Here is a 17725-nt window from a genome sequence, read left to right on the forward strand (position 1 = left end):
ACTGTAGCTGCTGACTTTTAAGAAACAGCCACTTACCTGTCCCTCGGTCCCGCAGTGTGTCACCCGCAGCCTGTTTCACCGGCCATCCTGTATTCCAGGAGGCCGGCATCTTCAGTGTGGGCACCCGGCTGTGATAGTTTGCGGCTTCACAGCCGGGTACCCACTGCGCATGCACGAGAAGTGCTGCCCTTCCTGAATGGTCCTGTAGTCTTCTGGGACCTGTCACATGTCCCAAAAGACTACAGGGAGGGAGGACACCTTCCGTTTCTGATAGCCTAGGCGATCGGACTGGAAGTGGGAGCGGGTACCTGTCAAATTCGGGTGCCCACCCCCCAAAGGTGCCAATCCTTAATGGGGAGCGGGGGAGCAGTCCTTAAAGCGGAACTTCCCTTTTTGGGTGGAGCTCCGCTTTAGAGCCCTGAGCAGTGACAGCAGCCAAGGAGGTCCATATGTGCTGCACATTGCACATATGTACACACTGGTACAAACATTAGGTGTCCACCTAAAGACCTCTATATAAGACTCCAGACACCTACCTTCCTACCTCCTATATATGACTCCAGGCACCTACCTACCGGTATATAAGACCCCCTGTCACCCACTGACTTCTATATAAGACCCCTGGACACCTACCTACTTTTATATAAGAAACCCTGACACCTACCTACCTTTATATAAGACCCCCTGGCACCCACTGACCTCTATGTAAGACCCCTAGACACCTATCTACTTTTATATAAGACACCCTGACACCTTCCTACCTCTATGTAAGAACCCTGACACCTACCTACCTCTATATTGGACCCACTGACCTCTATATAAGACCTCTGGACACCTATCTACTTTTATATAAGACCACCTGACACCTACCTACCTCTATATAAGTCTCTAGACACTTACTTACCTCTATCTCAGACCCCTGACACCCACTGACCTCTATATAAGACCCCTGGACACCTACCTACTTTTATATAAGACACCCTGACACCTACCTACCTCTATATAAGACTCCAGACACCTACCTCTATATCAGAACCCCTGTCACCCACCTATCTCTGTGTAAGTCTCTAGACACTTACCTACCTTTATATCAGACCCACTGACCTCTATATGACCCCTGGATACCTATTGACTTTTATATAAGACACCCGGGCACCTACCTACTTCTATATATGACTCCAGACACTTACCTACCTCTACCTCTCAAATCCCCTGACCTCTATATAAGACCCCTAGACACCTACCTACTTTTATATAAGACACCCTGACACCTTCCTACCTCTATGTAAGAATCCTGACACCTACCTACCTCTATATTGGACCCACTGACCTCTATATAAGACCTCTGGACACCTATCTACTTTTATATAAGACCACCTGACACCTACCTACCTCTATATAAGTCTCTAGACACTTACTTACCTCTATCTCAGACCCCTGACACCCACTGACCTCTATATAAGACCCCTGGACACCTACCTACTTTTATATAAGACACCCTGACACCTACCTACCTCTATATAAGACTCCAGACACCTACCTCTATATCAGAACCCCTGTCACCCACCTATCTCTGTGTAAGTCTCTAGACACTTACCTATCTTTATATCAGACCCACTGACCTCTATATGACCCCTGGATACCTATCGACTTTTATATAAGACACCCGGACACCTACCTACCTCTATATATGACTCCAGACACTTACCTACCTCTACCTCTCAAATCCCCTGACCTCTATATAAGACCCCTAGACACCTACCTACTTTTATATAAGACACCCTGGCACCTACCTACCTCTATATAAGACTCCAGACACCTACCTATCTCTATATCAGACCCCCTGACCTCTATATAAGACCCCCGGACACCTACCTACTTTTATATAAGACACACTGACACCTATCTACCTCTATATAAGACTCCAGACACCTATCTACCTTTATATAAGACCTCCTGACACCCACTGACTTCTATATAAGACATCTGGACACCTATCTACTTATATAGAGGTAGGTAGGTAGGTGTCAGGGTGTCTTATATAAAAGTAGATAGGTGTCCAGGGGTCTTATATAGAAGTTAGTGGGTGTCAGGAGGTCTTATATAGAGGTAGATAAGTGTCTGGAGTCTCCTTCCTACCCCACATCCAACTGCTATCTAGATCTTGCAGGCTCCACCTCCGCAACATCTCCAAGATACGCACATTCCTCACCCCAGACACCACCAAACAACTCGTACACTCCCTCATCATCTCATGCCAGGACTATTGCAATTCCCTTCTCACTGGCCTACCCAAACGAGCACTATCCCCACTCCAGTCGATCCTAAATTCAGCGGCTAGACTCATCCACCTCACCAACCGCTCCACATCTGCCTCCCCCCTCTGCCAATCCCTTCATTGGCTCCTGATTGCCCAACGCATCAAATTCAAACTGCTAACTCTGACCTACAAAGCCATTCACAATGCCTCCCCAATCTACATAACTGACCTGATACCCAAATATTACTCTACCCGTGCCCTCCGCTCCTCACAGGACATCCTACTCTCTAGCTCCCTGGTCTCCTCCTCCCACGCTCGATTGCAGGACTTCTCCAGGATTTCCCCCATCTTCTGGAACTCCTTACCCAAATCCATCAGACTGTCGCCTACCCTCCTCACCTTCAGGCGCACCCTGAAAACCCTCCTCTTCAGGGAAGCCTACCCCACCCTCACCTAACACCCGACCTCACCTAACAACTAACCTCCTCCACTCCTCCCGCCACTCCATCCCCCACAGCCATCTCCTCCTGTGCCACCTTCCCCTCCCTCCTAGAATGTAAGCTCGGAAGAGCAGGGCCCTCGAACCCCTCATGTATTGTATTGTTACTGTCTTGTCTCATGTTCTGTCCCCCCTGCTACTGTACAGCGCTGAGCATACCCATTGGCGCTATATAAATACTGTATAATAATAAAAAAAAATAATATAGAGGTAGATTGGTGTCAGGGTGTCTTATATAAGACTCCAGACACCTACCTACCTCTATATCAGAACCCCTGTCACCCACTGACTTCTATATAAGACCCCTTGACACCTACCTACCTCTATGTAAGTCTCCAGACAACTACCTACCTCTATATCAGAGCCGCTGACATCCACCTACCTCTATGTAAGTCTCTAGACACTTACCTACCTTTATATCAGACCCCCTGTCACCCACTGACTTCTATACAAGACCGCTGTACACCTACCTACCTCTATATAAGACATCCTGACACCTACCTTCCTCTATATAAGACTTCCTGACACCTACCTACTTCTATACCAGACCCCCTGACAATCACATAACTCTATACAAGACCCACAGACACCTACATACCACTGTATCAGACCCCCTGGCACCCACTGTCCTCTAAAGGACACCCTCACACTCCCAGTCTCTCATATGAGGTGATGACATAAGGTTTCTCTGTAAAAAAAAATCACTGTCGCTCTCTCTCCAGCCGAATTTTATGGTCCTGTCCAGCACCCCCCCCCCTACCACACACACACACATTTCTCTGTTACCCCTCACCACCTCCAGTTCCCCATTGTCCGGGATACCTGTGTCCAGGGCAGTGTTACCACAATGCTGCTTTAGGCCCAATCCACTCATCATCCATTCAACCAGGGACAGGTAGGGCATTGGGAAGGACTGGTCTATGTATTTGTAAGCTACACGGAAGTGAAAGAAAAACAGCAAGTAAAAATGTATAGCATAGAAAAAAACAAGAGAGAGGACAGCAATGGATATACCTAATATACCTCTCCAAAAGACAGAGTGAATTAAAAGGTTAGTATGTCTGTGCCTAATGCAGAGCAAATGTCAATAGACATCCTCCCCCCCTTTCCTTTTTGTGAAGTGGTGGTGGCAACTTTTAATGCAAAGAATGTGTGTGAGCAGGTCTGGTGTGCTTAGAAGTAAGGGGTCTGCCATAAGATGAAGAACCTACAGTAGATGATGACTCCTTGAAGGTGACATCTGATTTTTTTTTTTTTTTTAAGGCGAGGCCCAAAAAAAATGGAAAGGAGAGATTAAGGATAGTGGGGTTGGAACACCTTCCCTCAGTAGCCACCTCAATGTATTTCTCAAGGGAACTTTCAAAAAGTATAGTACCTTCGCAAGCCATGATCAGCAAGCACCTTTCACAAGGGCAACCAGACTTTAAGTCATAATATTCTGCGCATATTCACAAAAAGTAAGGACATTCTGGAGATCTGATGGATCACATTCTCCATTCTCTACACAGAAAAGCAGTGCTGAGGAGAAGAGTTGTAATCTTGTAGCAAGATTAGGATAATCTACTATATAATTGGAGAACATTTAATATTGATTTCTCCAGTCCAGTTTGCTATGGTCTGAGCAATCAACAATGTGGCAATAGCCAGTTTCAAGGGCTGGGCTGCCAAGGCAAAGAAGGACTTCCAAAGAATCTTCAGGCATCTATCATCTGAACCCTTAATGGAGGGAATACCATCAATGGAAACAGTAGAATTATTATTTAGTGTGAGAATGGTTAGATCCACAGTGGAACAGTTAACCTCTTCTTGAACTCTTCCATAGGGTACAAAGCATCAAAATTATCAGGATGTAGGAATACCCTCTCTGAGTTGGGCCAATCAATACATAAGGACCACTCTGCTTGATTCAAAATAGCAAACAGCTTTCTAGGAGTTGCCTTCTTTTTCATACTTGAAAGAATATATGGGAGATGAGCAGCACTAGGTGTAGCAATCCAGAGACTAGACCACTTTGCTTCAACCAATGAGTTCAGAATAGCAAATATGTGGCCAGAAGCTGAAGACGTTCTTGAAATTCTGGCAGTGAAAAATCATCAACGTCACTCTTCAAATGGGAATGCACTTGTCAGTTCAGGTTGTAGCATCAGAGCTTGGAGAGGTAGCAGAATTTTTATGAGAGCTAGTACAGAAATAGCAATAGCCTCTGGAGCAGACTAGACATAGTGGCAGAAAATTTGACTTTAGTCAGGCAGGTTGCATGTCTGTGAGGATCCAAACCAGGGGGCTAGAGCAGTCAGCTTGCTCCATAATGAGGGAACTGCTTTCAGCCAGAGAGGTACTTGGAGCTTCCTGCAACAGAATTCCCGCTATTTGTCCCATATGCTTCCACTCCCGAGTGTCTGTAATCTGCCATTACTAAATGAGGGTCCTCCCCTGGGAAGTATTCATGGAAGGGATTTGGACTGAGGGGTTTCAGCATGTCAAGTATAAAGGAATTGCAGTGACCCAGGCTCTAACCAAGTTCCTGTGGCTGTGTCTCTGGGTTTCAGACAACAGGTGAGATACCAAAAGACCAGCTTGGGTCAGTGGCAGAAATGGCAGCCAGAGTATGCTATCCAGTCTTCTGAACAATTTACGCAGCACTTTACATATATATTGTACATTCAAATCAGTCCATAACCCTCAAGGGGCGTACAGTCAAAGGTCCCTAACTCACATTCATATATACACATACTAGGGGCCAATTAAGACAGGAGCCAATTAACCTACCAGCATGTCTTTGGAGTGTTGGAGGAAACCAGCGCACCTGGAGGAAACCCACGCAAGCACAGGGAGAACATGCAAACTCCAGACAGGTGGTGCCGTGGTTGGTATTTGAACCAGCGACCCTAGTACTGCCAGGCAGAAATGCTAACCATTTAGCCACTGTGCTGCCCATTATTATTGGACAATGAAAATTAAATTGTTTCCTTGTAGTAGGAGAAACCAGTCATATCTACGCTTATGTCAGAATCTAAATATTCAGCTTTACATTATAGCTATGCATTCTGACATATGAAGATGTACAATAGCCCCCTTACTTAGCTTTTCTTTCTTCGCGTGTCGTCTGATTTGAAGCACTCAGAAGGCGCTCTGTCAATTGCCTCACCAAACACACTCCACTACTGAGCTAGGTTATAAGCCAATGGCTCTGTATTTGTTTACATTGCCTGTGAATGTTCTCATTTATTCAGCTCACAGTATAGCTAGCAATAATTAGTCACAGTTAACTAGAATTGTTCTGTAATGTAGAGTAAAGAAAGGAAAAAGGCTCAATAGTGCAAATAGAGAGTGATAAAATCCCAGGAAAAATACTCAAGTTCCTATGAAAATAGGAAAAAAAGTCAAACTGTAGAAGTCAGAAGGTGCCACTATCTAAGTGTTTCAATTTATTAAAAACAATATAAAGGAAGGGTTAAAATACAGTCCTTCATCGCTTGTAGAACTTAGTAGAAAGGCAGCCGTGAGGATGGCAGGTTGGCACCCAAGAGCAGCTGTATTGGACAAGTGTCATTCAGCCAAGAGGTAATGCAGAGCTTGGCGTGACAAAGATGGAATCCACAAGCAGCAGATGTAACCACGCTGGAGTACAAGCCATCACTGGGACCGGAACCGGAAGTGACACCGGACGTGGTGGAGTCAGTGGGAAGTAGGCGGTAACATTTTTTGTAGCTTAGGGGCACTCCTTTGACAAGTGACACTAAACAATATCCTTATTTTCCAAAAATAATGAATACACTTCCACTACTTATAAAGACCCCATAATCTATTTTTTCATGAAATTGCTTCTTATTGTGTTTTTGACTCCTTGTAATATCCTATGTGAGCTCCCAAACCTCTCCTCTTCCAACTTGTTTCCTTTTGTTTGGACTGAACAGTACATGTCAGTTGTGATCATGAGCACTGCTCTATGCACACTACACATCCTGTAGTTCATAGTTGCTCATTCATCTTGAGAGTGAGCAAAACACACTTTGCTACATACCTAGGGACCATGGAGAACGAACATAGCCACTCTCTAACAGGAAGCCAGACCACAGCAGCAAAGGAATTTAGAGATTTGGAGAAGGTTGAGTGCAACAGAAGGTACTTTTTTGTAAGTTAAAGTAACTTTAAAGGTTTGTTTTGTTCCTTTAAAATAACAAATATATCACACTCACCTGCTCTGTGCAATGGTATTGCATTAAGCAGCCTTGCTCCTCTTCTTCTGGGGTCCTTGGCTTTCCTGGCTCCTCCTCTTCGGCAAGTGCCCCCATAGGAAGCTACTTCCTAAGAGAGCACTCATTCGGGCTCGCTCCTGAGCTGCTTTGTCTGTGTCCATTCACACAGACAGGGTGGTTCAGCCCCGCGGCTGCCCCCCCACTCCCTCATCACAGAATTTGCTTGACAGCAGCGTGAGCTTATAATCTGTGCAGTGAGGAGGGACAGAGCTGGGAGAGCCGCTGCTCTTGAGCACTTTGCTGGAGTGGGATCAGGCTCAAGTAAGTATAAGGAGGGGCAGGGGGGACACTGGCACAGAAGATTTTTTTACCTTGATTCATTAAAGTGTTACTAAACCCACATCAGTAAAATCAGTCTGTATATGCAGTAAAGCATGCTTGTTATATTCACTGTGGAACCTAAGGGGTTAATCATCCGCATTGTGTAAAAAGGCTGTTTGATCCTGTCTCCTCTGATCCTCCCCTTCTTTTACTTTTCCCCATCCATCTGTCATAATACAGAGCAGCAGTGGCATGTTTGCACATGCTCTGTCTGGTGTGTATTGCTAGAGAGGTTTTGTTTTGGGAGGGTGCATGTGATTGGCATAGGGCCAATCAGCACTGTCCAGACAGAGGGTCAGGGGTTATGCAGCCACATAGGACAGTCAGAGAAAAATCAAAAAACTCCCCCTCTAAGATTATTCTGTGCTCGGCTGAACACTGATAGAAGTTACAAGACTGCTATAACTGCTAATGAGAAAAGGTATTTAGCGGTTTATATTTACTAAAATAATTGCATTTCCATGTTGTGTACTGTGGGAGACCAGATATAGTGAATGCAGGGGCCTGGGTTTAGTAACACTTCAAGGTAAAAAAACACCCCTAGGCTTTACAACCACTTTAATGCATACTTGAATCAATTTTTTTATTTTTAAACCAGAATTTAATGTCCTGTGTAAAGCTTAATGGAGCCGTTTCAAAGCCAGATAAGCAGAAAGGATCACCTCACCGGCATGGGAATGAAGGGAGCAGCGTCCTTAGTCTGTTCCAGTGTCTGGGATGAGACAAGGTGGAGCGGACGCTGCTCAAGACCAGCCCGGGAGTCCAGTGTGTTGTATGTGTGGAGTGGCCTCAGCACCCTCTGATGCATTTCACCCAGCCTATCGGGGACTTGGTCACAGATGGGCAGGGCAAAATGTGTCAGAGGGCGTGGCTAGTGCTGTGCTGGGACCACTCCACACATACAACACACTGGACTCCCAGGGCTGGTCTTGGGCCTTATCTCATCCCACAGTTTAATGTCACTTTAGGGCCAATTCACACTACATGTGTTTCAGTTTCTTTTTTTTGCATCGAAAACGCAGACAAAGTAGATTATATGGTTGTCAATGCCATAGTTAAAATCAGTGCTTGCGGTTCCAGTGTGTTCCAGTTGCAGAAAAAAAAAGTAGAACAAGCTGCATTGTTTCTGCACAGAACTATACTGGAATGTGGTAAAACAAATCACAAATGCACTGGAATGCACCAAAAATGCACATGTCCCTATTTAAATTGAAGAAAAAGAGAGGGGAAAAAAATCAACTGGAATGCATAAAAAACGCACTGGAATGTGTCAAAAATGCACCAGAACGCTTAAAAAAAACCGCATGCAGAAACACATCCAGAACGCATCTGGCATGTGTTTCTATAGTGTGAACTGGCCCTAAAGCCTAAGTTTAGCTAAAATCAAAACCTTAAAAATCAGCAAAAGGGACATAATTTACAGTTAATAGGATCATCTTCCTGTTCTGTTGATTCTTCTGTAGTACAGCTTTTGTGAATGACAGATCTGGCAGGAAAGGAGAGGCATAGTCAAGCTCTCTTGGTGAAAGCTCACAACTTGTATTAACCTTAGTTGTATTAACCCCTGCCACACCAATATATTACGGTGGTGGAGTAGGCAGCTCGGCCACTGTGCTGGGAGCACACAGTGACCACACTCTCAGCACAGAAGAGCAGTTACTCATGGACACATAAGTGTGGCAGTTCAGTGTAAAGGCCCACCTATCCTGCTGCCACATACGCCTATGGCCAGGTTCACCACACACACACATACTATACACAATCAGTAATGCACATTTTGTGTATTAGTACACTGCAGATGTCTGTTATGGTGCACATAGCACATGAGCAGGTGTGCATTGTGCAACATAACACATCACAGTGCTTAATTTATATTCTTTTTTTCAGACAGTTTTTTTTTTTTAAGCACAATAATTGAAAACAGTTTTTAACTGCTTGCAGATCAGCCACAGTAGATATACTGCGGCAGGGTGGCACCGCTGCGCAAAATCACGTATATATACTGTACAAGATTTTGCATTTCCGGGTAGGGGGCACGCGGTCGCCCTATCCGCGCCGCCGATCGCGACCACGGTTGTCAATCACCGCGTCCCGTCCAGTGATTACCCACCGGAGCCCAGTGATTACCGGCAAACACTGACAGGGAGGACGGCTGCATTGTTTACAATGCAGCTCTCCTCCCTGTCAGTTTGGGCACACTGCTCGGGATGGCTGAGCTCAGTCATCCCGATCAGTGTGCTTACAGTGAAGCACACCCCTCGCTCCCTAGTAAAACACTCCCATCACACGGTTAACCCTTTGATTTCCTCCCAATGTTAACCCCTTCCTCCCAGTGCCATTAGTACAGTGTCAGTGATATTTTATGCACTGATCACTGTATTGGTGTCACTGGGGAAGTCAGTGACTCCAAGTCAGTTCCCCCCCAGTGTCAGAATGTCTACTGCAGTCCTGCCATAAGTCGCTGATCGCCGCCATGTCGCTGATCGCTGCCATTATTAGTATAAAAAAAAAATCCCAGTATATATACCACCATTTGTAGATGCTATAACTTTCACGTAAACCAATTCATTTACACATATTGGGATTTTTTTGTAGCAAAGACATGTCGCAGAATACATTTTGGCCTAAATTTATGATGAAATTTCATTTTTACATTTTTTTACTGGACATGTTTAACCACTTCCCTTCCGGCCGTTGTATATAAACGGCCGGACGATGGCAGTGCAGGGGTGGGTGGCCGTTTATAAACGACCTCCCCACCCCCTGCTTGTGCGCGGACACAGTGGGACACCGATTGTCGTACGGGACCTCCAGATCATGTGATCACTGATTGGCCAATCAGTGATCACATGCAGAGTAGTAAGCATGATGTCTCTTCTGACATCATTGCTTACTACGTGTGAAATCTGTGAATGATCACAGAGATCACATGGTACAGGGCTATTCACAACTGCCTTGTACCATGTGACAAGCTGTGACCAATCACAGCTCACACAGTATTTCTCAATGGCTGCAAGAATGCAGCCAGAGAGAAGGATAAACTATTGCTTTTACAGCCTTTATGGGTGTAAAGGCAAAAAAAAAAAAAATCTTCATCACCCCCCACAAGTAGTACAGTGTCACCATGGTGCACTCGGTGTGACCCTGAATTTGACCGGCTCCACAAAATTCGGCCCCTTGTGAATCACCTTAACCAAAAATTTGCTGATGTCTATACTCCCCAGCAAAAAATCTGTGTTGATGAGTCCCTCATTAATTTTTCTGTCCGCCTTCCATTCAAACAATTCCTCCCCAGCAAGCGTGCCAGATATGGGGTCAAGATATAGAAGACCTGTGAGAGGACAACAGGCTATACATATAAGTTTTGGATTTACGAGGGAAAAGATAGTCAACTGGAGCCCCCCGGATGCCCAGACTACATGGGGAGTAGTGGCAAGATAGTTTGGTACTTGGTGTCATCCTTTTTCCATATGGGGTACCACTTATACGTGGACAATTTTTATTCAAGCGTGCCACTATTTAGACATTTGTACAATCTTGTAACTGGCGCATGTGGCACCGTGTGACTTAATGTGTGCCCACCATTAGTGGGTGGATGCAGGGCAGTATATTCTTATGGTGGGCATACCACACACTTTTTCTGGCAGAGAGTTCTTCTTCTTTTTTTTCATTCAGCCCACAGGCGGCATACAAAAAAAAAAAAAAAAAAAAGAACATAGCATATATACCCAACAAGGACCAGCGATGTACTGGTACATCACTGGACTTTGAATGGTTATACCAGGATGATGCCTAAAGCTGCAGGCATAATCCTGGTATCGTTTTTTTCAGCTGGCGATCAGCTTTCATGTAAAAGCAATCCTAGTGGCTAATTAGCTGCAGGATTTCTTTTACAAGCAGCGGGAGATGAAGCCCCCCCTCCTCCGCTGCCTTCCACGGCCTTCTCCCTTGCCATCAGGGGAACCTGAGAATACAGTCGGTGTTTCCGCCAGCTGACCATAGAGCTGATTGGAAACCAGAATGGTGCCAATCATCTCTATAGCCTAAGAAATCAGAAGCTACGAGCATTTCATCACTTCACAGTTTCATACTTTCACAAGATATAAACAGCGCCATTTGTAAATTGGGAAAGCATCTGATCACACCAATCTTGGTTTGATTAGATAATGTAAGGGAAGAGGAGCTATCTAGAGTATGATAGACCCCAGATTTCTCAAGAAAGAATATATGACAATGCCAGATGAAGTTATAGGGGATATTTGCATTCCCTGTTATAGCATTAAAAGTGATTAAAAAAAAAAATGTTTTTGTCATTTTCCAAAAACTTGTGGAAAAAAAAATCTTCCATGGACTCAATATGCCTCTCAGCAAATATCTTAAGGTATCTACTTTCTGAACAAGGGTCATTTGGGGGTGTTTGTACTATCCTGGTATTTTAGCACCTCAACGAATGTGATGGGCAATCAGAAAGTAACAGCTGTGGAAATTCCATTATCTATACTATAGTTTGTAGATGCTATAACTTTCGCACAAAGCAATCAATATACACTTATTGGGATTTTTTTAACCAAAAACATGTAGCAGAATACATTTTGGCCTGAATTTATTATTAATTTTTTTTAGTTTTTTGGATATTTTTTATGACAGAAATGAGAAAATATTTAAAAAAAAAAAATTTCTTTCAAAATTTTTTTGTTTCTAGCGCCAAAAATAAAAAATGCACAGGTGATCAAATACCACCGAAAGAAAGCTCTATTTGTGTGAAAAAAGGATGTAAATTTCATTTATGTACCGTATTGCATGATCGCACAATTCTCAATTAAACTAGTGCAGTGCTGTATAGCAAAAAAACGGCATAAATTGCAGTATCTATACCATAGTTTGTAGACGCTATAACTTTCACACAAAGCAATCAATATACACTTATTGGGATTTTTTTTTATCAAAAACATGCAGCAGAATACATTTTTGCCTAAATTTCTGACTAACTTTGAGTTTACTATATATTTTTTATAGCCGAAAGTAAATAATTTTTTTTCCAAATTGTTTTTTGTTTATAGTAAATAAAAAGCGCACAGGTGATCAAATACCACCGAAAGAAAGCTCTATTTGTGTGAAAAAAAGGACGTAAATTTTGTTTGGGCACAGCATTGCATGACCGCGCAATTATCAGTTGAAATAGTGCAGCGCCGAATGGCAATAAGAGGCCTGGTCATTAAGGGGGTTAAATCCTCAGGATGGCAAGGGGTTAAATAACATTCATATGATGCTATGTACAGCAGCATGTTGAGGCTCATTCCTGCACATTGTAACATGCTGTGTTGCAATAAAATGTATGCCCGGTTCATTTTATTGCAACACAGCACCGACATTAGCAGCTTATTTACAGTTTTGCATGCGTTCAGTTTTTTCAAAAGGGCACAAAAATTTAACATTTACAAATGTTTATTAACTGAATACAGTTTTTTTTTTTGATTTAGCAGGCAGTTTGCAATTTATGTTGTTTTAATACATTAGTAATAATTGTGGAGTAGTGTTATTGAAAATATTGGTTGATAAACATTTGTGCAACTATCACGGAAAATTGAATGATGGATACTTACCGTAATTTTCCTTTCCTGACGAGCTCCATGTCAGCACAGCTTGGTATGGGCCCCGCCAGCCTATGCTTCCAGAACCTAACTCATAAATTTGAGCCCACATGCAGCCTCGGCATTCCATAACTAGTCTTACCAAGCTGGGTGGGAATTGTGCTGACATGGAGCTCGTCAGGAAAGGAAAATTACAATACGTATCCGTCGTTCAATTTTCCATTTTCCCTGATGGCTCCATGTCTGCACAGCTGGGAACTACCTAACCACACAGGGGAGGGATAATGCTACACACTTCTTAATTCTGGCTAAAAGCAGAAGCCAGGATGCCTCTGACAAACTCTACTGTCATTAAGGCTGCTTCTTTACAGTAATGAGCTATAAATGTATATATTGACACCCATGTAGCTGCCTTGTAGATAGTCTCTGGGAACATTTGGCCTGCTGCCGCTCACAATGTCAAGGCTGTGATCCCCCTGCCACAGCCAACCCTTTGAATCTGAAGGCGAAGGAGATGAGCTTCACTAAGAGACAATAATCTTATTGGAAACTGTGAAACCATTACGCACTCCACCTGGAATGACAAAAAGTTTCTCCGGCTTCTTGATGCCAGATGTTGGCTTGATGTAACATTTTAAAGCTTGGCCCCCATCCTATGGGCTAACTCCATAGGTACTTCCCAAAAGAGATATAGGAAGGGCAACCTCTTGTGTGATATGGACTCAGAAGGCCACTTAGGCATGATCTCGAGCATCAGCATGAGTACTACCCTGTCTGGGATGAATGTGAGAAAGGGTTCTTTAAACCCCAAGGCCGCTAATACTGACACTCTTCTGGTTTATGTAAATGCCACCAGGAAAGCAGTTTTCAGTGAGAGGTACCACAAGGGGCACTTCATTTGAAGACATTTGATGCAAAACAGTCCAATACCAAAGGGAGATTCCACTTCGGGTACAACAATCCCTTACAGATAGAACAAAATTTCAGTTTGAAAAACAGTATAATTTAGCGTTGGATAATCACTGTATGCCAGTGAAGGCACAGACACAGCAACCAGAAATCATGTCCAGGCACCCAGGCTCCCGCCAGTCTATCCACCGCTAGCTCCAGACACGATCAACTCCTCAGGCAGCCGACCACTGAGCTCACCTTCTCTCCTCCATTGGTAATTGACCTTGCATGGGGGAATGATGATTGGGCAGCCTATAAGGCTCTCCCCTGTTCATTGGTTGGAGCTTCCTGCCCTTTTTATGACCCTCCTCCAATCAGGACATAAGTTGGAGACGGCTTTTACTGCGATTGGGCGGGAAGATGGCGAGGTTGGTGCACGGAGGAGCCAACAGTGAGCCTTGTTAAATAGGGAGGTGGACTCATGCGCTTCCAACTATACTATCAGCGCTGTTTACACTGTGATATACTTGAAATGAATAATGAAAGGCAAAAAATTTAATACAAATTGTGAATAAATATAAATTAGTGATGTGACACTGTGTGTGATCAATAAAAAATGTTAATCAACCAGCTTAATTTCAAATATATATAAAGTGTAACATGATCCAAATAATTCATACTTGTGACTAGGAAACAATTAAAAGTGAAATAAATAGTGACCAAATCATACACTGTGACAATAAATAAATTGCAAAGTCCCAAGTGTAAAGATAATTAAAAATAAAAATAAATAATAAATAAAAATCCAGATTTCAATTCTTCAGCTTTATATATTTTGCGTGCTCAGATACTTGTGCCAATCTATCCTTCACCGTCTGGCGTGTGTGCTCTCCTCAAAAATTTGACCCTCAAGGAGTCATAGAATATATTGTATCACCGGATGACCCCAGGCAGGATGGATCTCTCCCTCTTACTGTACATAGGATTAGCTCCCACCGTGATCAAAAAATGGTCAAACACCATTACCAGGACTAGAGTGTGGTGACGTCATTACGTAAGGACGGCAGTCGCCATCTTTGGACTCCTTGATTGTACACCTAACTGTGGGTTTAAACAGTACATGCCTGATGGGTCTGTGACCCTGTTTTAAATTGTGAGTAGCCTTTTGGCATTGTGGTTTTCGATAATAAATACAAAATACTACACTATGGAAGTTCTCTTTTTGACTTCTTTTATATGAGCCATTGAAGATTCCCTAAAGGTGTTTGACCAAGTGCCCATAAGTCATGAATGGGTGGTACAATCCCCAAAATACCAGAAAGCTTCCTGAAATGGAGCTCTTCGCTGACTTCTTGGATTATATACTGGTTTACCAGTTTATCCTGGATTCCCAGCCAGAAATGCAGAAGCCAACCTCTCTTGATTGAGTGTGGAAACTGACTTTTGAGGCAGGAAGTCAAACTAACCGCTATTAATATAGGCTTCACCTTCTAAGATCAGGAACACTGCGGTGATTGGGTACATCCTGGAAGGCCACAGCATCTCCTAATGGTAAGCTCATGTATCTGGCCAGTCCCATAAGGGACACACAGACCAAATAATTTATTCCAAACCCCAGACACCTTCCTGTTCAAAAGGAATAATTTTGACATCCTGCTGTGACCGCATGCTCCAATCTTGTAGAACAAGCACTTGATTCAGTCACCAGAATAGAATTGTCAAGCCATCCTCTGGAGGTACTTGAAATACGTCCACAGCTTTGCTTCAATTTTAAAGGCATTTCACCAATCTTACAAAAGGAGGGATCAAAAGCCTGGGAAAAGGTCATCCTCATCTTCTTGCTCAGAAGAGACTGATGAAGATTGGCTTGAGACAAGTTTTAATGGCCCTGAAAGGAAGGCTGAACATTGCCAGAATAGATGGCCCTTGCAGAAGGTGAATTTAACAATTCCTTTACAGTGTCTTGACTACATGCTTAATTAATTGTGACAACAAGCTGAGTGGAAGAAACTCCTTTAGAATGTATTGACCAACTGTTCAATGAATGTGACAACCTTTTAGGTGTCGGCATCCATATCCCTGGCTGCTTGAACCAGTAGGGTGCATACAGTCACACTCATCCGTATCTCCTTTTTTGGAAGAGTCTGAACAGAATTGTTTGCCTGGAAGGCTGGGAGACTGCTCCTTGATAGAATAGATAACCATTTCACAGGATGTATGGAAACACTCATTTAGAGTGTATTAGCCTCCTGTGACAACCTATTAAGTGTCATCATTTTTATCCTTGGCTGCTTGAACAAAGCATTATTCATGCAGTCGTGTCCATCTGCATCATTCTCTTTGGAGACTCTGAAGAGGGCTGTTTCGCCTGGGAAGGCTAGGTGGCTTCTCATTGCCAGAGCAGATAACCCTTTCAGAGGGTGAGTTGAAACCCCTCCTTTAAGAGTGTATTGATAATGTGTCATCCTGCTGTGTCATCATCTCTATCCATTGCTGATTCAACCAGCAGGATACATACAGTCATGCTCATCTGCATCTTCCCCTTTACAGAGTACGAAGAGGGCTGTTTGCCAGAACATATAACCCTTTCACAGGGTGAGTGGAAACAACCCCTTTGAGTGTATTGGCCACTTCTCAAATTAATGCAATAAGGTGTCATCAACTTCCTGGTGCTGAAGGTGTCATCAACTTCATCTCTGGTTGCTTGAACAAAGCAATGTTCATACAGTTATGTTCATCTGCATCTTATTTTTTGAAGAGCCTGAAGAGAGCTGTTTTGCTTGAGAAAGCTCTGAGACTGCTCCTTGCCAGAATATGTAATTTTGCCTGCCACTTAAATTAGTTACAAAAAAAAAAATCAATGCAGTAGAAAATAGCTTGATTGGTAACAAACTCTATAGGGTTAACTACCATTAAAGGGAGGCTGATCCTGAAGCTTCCAACTACAGCCCTGATATTTCACCAGGTGGTTAATGATAAAAATGTTTTCTTCAGAAGAGCAACAAAAGGTAAGAATCTGCAACAGAATTACAATAATATTCTTCAAAGTATCCAAGGGAATAGTTGACATCATAAAGACCTTGTCTTCTTTTTTTGGCTGGGAAACTGGAGAGCACAAATATAAAAGGATGTCCTATACTCCAACAGGCAATAGCTGGCTACAGTAGTCATCCACAGGCAACTCCTCTACCTTCTCTGGAAATGCTGATCTTTTGAGGGGGTCTGCATAATGGAAAAATCGTAAAGCAAACATGAGAATCAACCATGGATTATGCTATGTGCGACCAGACAAAGCATTACTTTGCGTACCTGTTATGCAGACTACTACATATGGAGGAGCTCGGGGCATGCACAGTTGCTGCAGGGAGCAAGGCACAATTCCTAGCAATGCCGCATTCATTTGGATACAAAGCATTTTTAAATTTAGCTCACCCAACTTCCACTGCTCCACTCTAAACACCGGCACTGCATGGGTGCGCATGCTTAGGGCAGACTCTGCTGACACCACTGCCAAATTCACATGGACTCAGCAGACCCCAGACAAGCCTGTGATAAAAGCCACCCCGAGGACCAGTAGTGGGGCTCCCTGGATTAAGGATCATTTAGCTGGTACACTAGGGACCTTACCCTGCCTAAACCCACATGCATGGGTGGACAGCCAGCACTTTAGACCAGCCAGGTAGTGGAGCACGCCTAGGTCCTGCACATAGGAAAAAAAAAAGAAATGCCAAAGCTGCAGGTGGGCTCAAATTTATGAGTTAGGTCTTAGAAATGGGGGGGGGGGGGGCAGCTGTGCTGATGTGGAGACCTCAGGGAAATGTATGGTTTGGGGGGACTTTTACAAACTGCAAAAAAAAGAAAATTACAAAAATGACCTGGCCACCTGAGGCAAAAAGTGGAGCTC

At 43.6% G+C, this 17725-nt stretch overlaps 1 protein-coding gene across 1 annotated transcript in view; it reads left to right on the top strand.

The window, feature by feature from the left end:
* CNTNAP1 (contactin associated protein 1) overlaps positions 1-17725 on the top strand; it is a 227226-nt gene that overhangs the window by 199081 nt on the left and 10420 nt on the right. The window lies entirely within an intron of this gene.

The sequence above is a fragment of the Staurois parvus genome, unplaced genomic scaffold (assembly GCF_062004578.1).
Source record: "Staurois parvus isolate SC_StPar_1 unplaced genomic scaffold, SC_StPar_1.0 ptg000063l, whole genome shotgun sequence".
NCBI lineage: Eukaryota > Metazoa > Chordata > Amphibia > Anura > Ranidae > Staurois > Staurois parvus.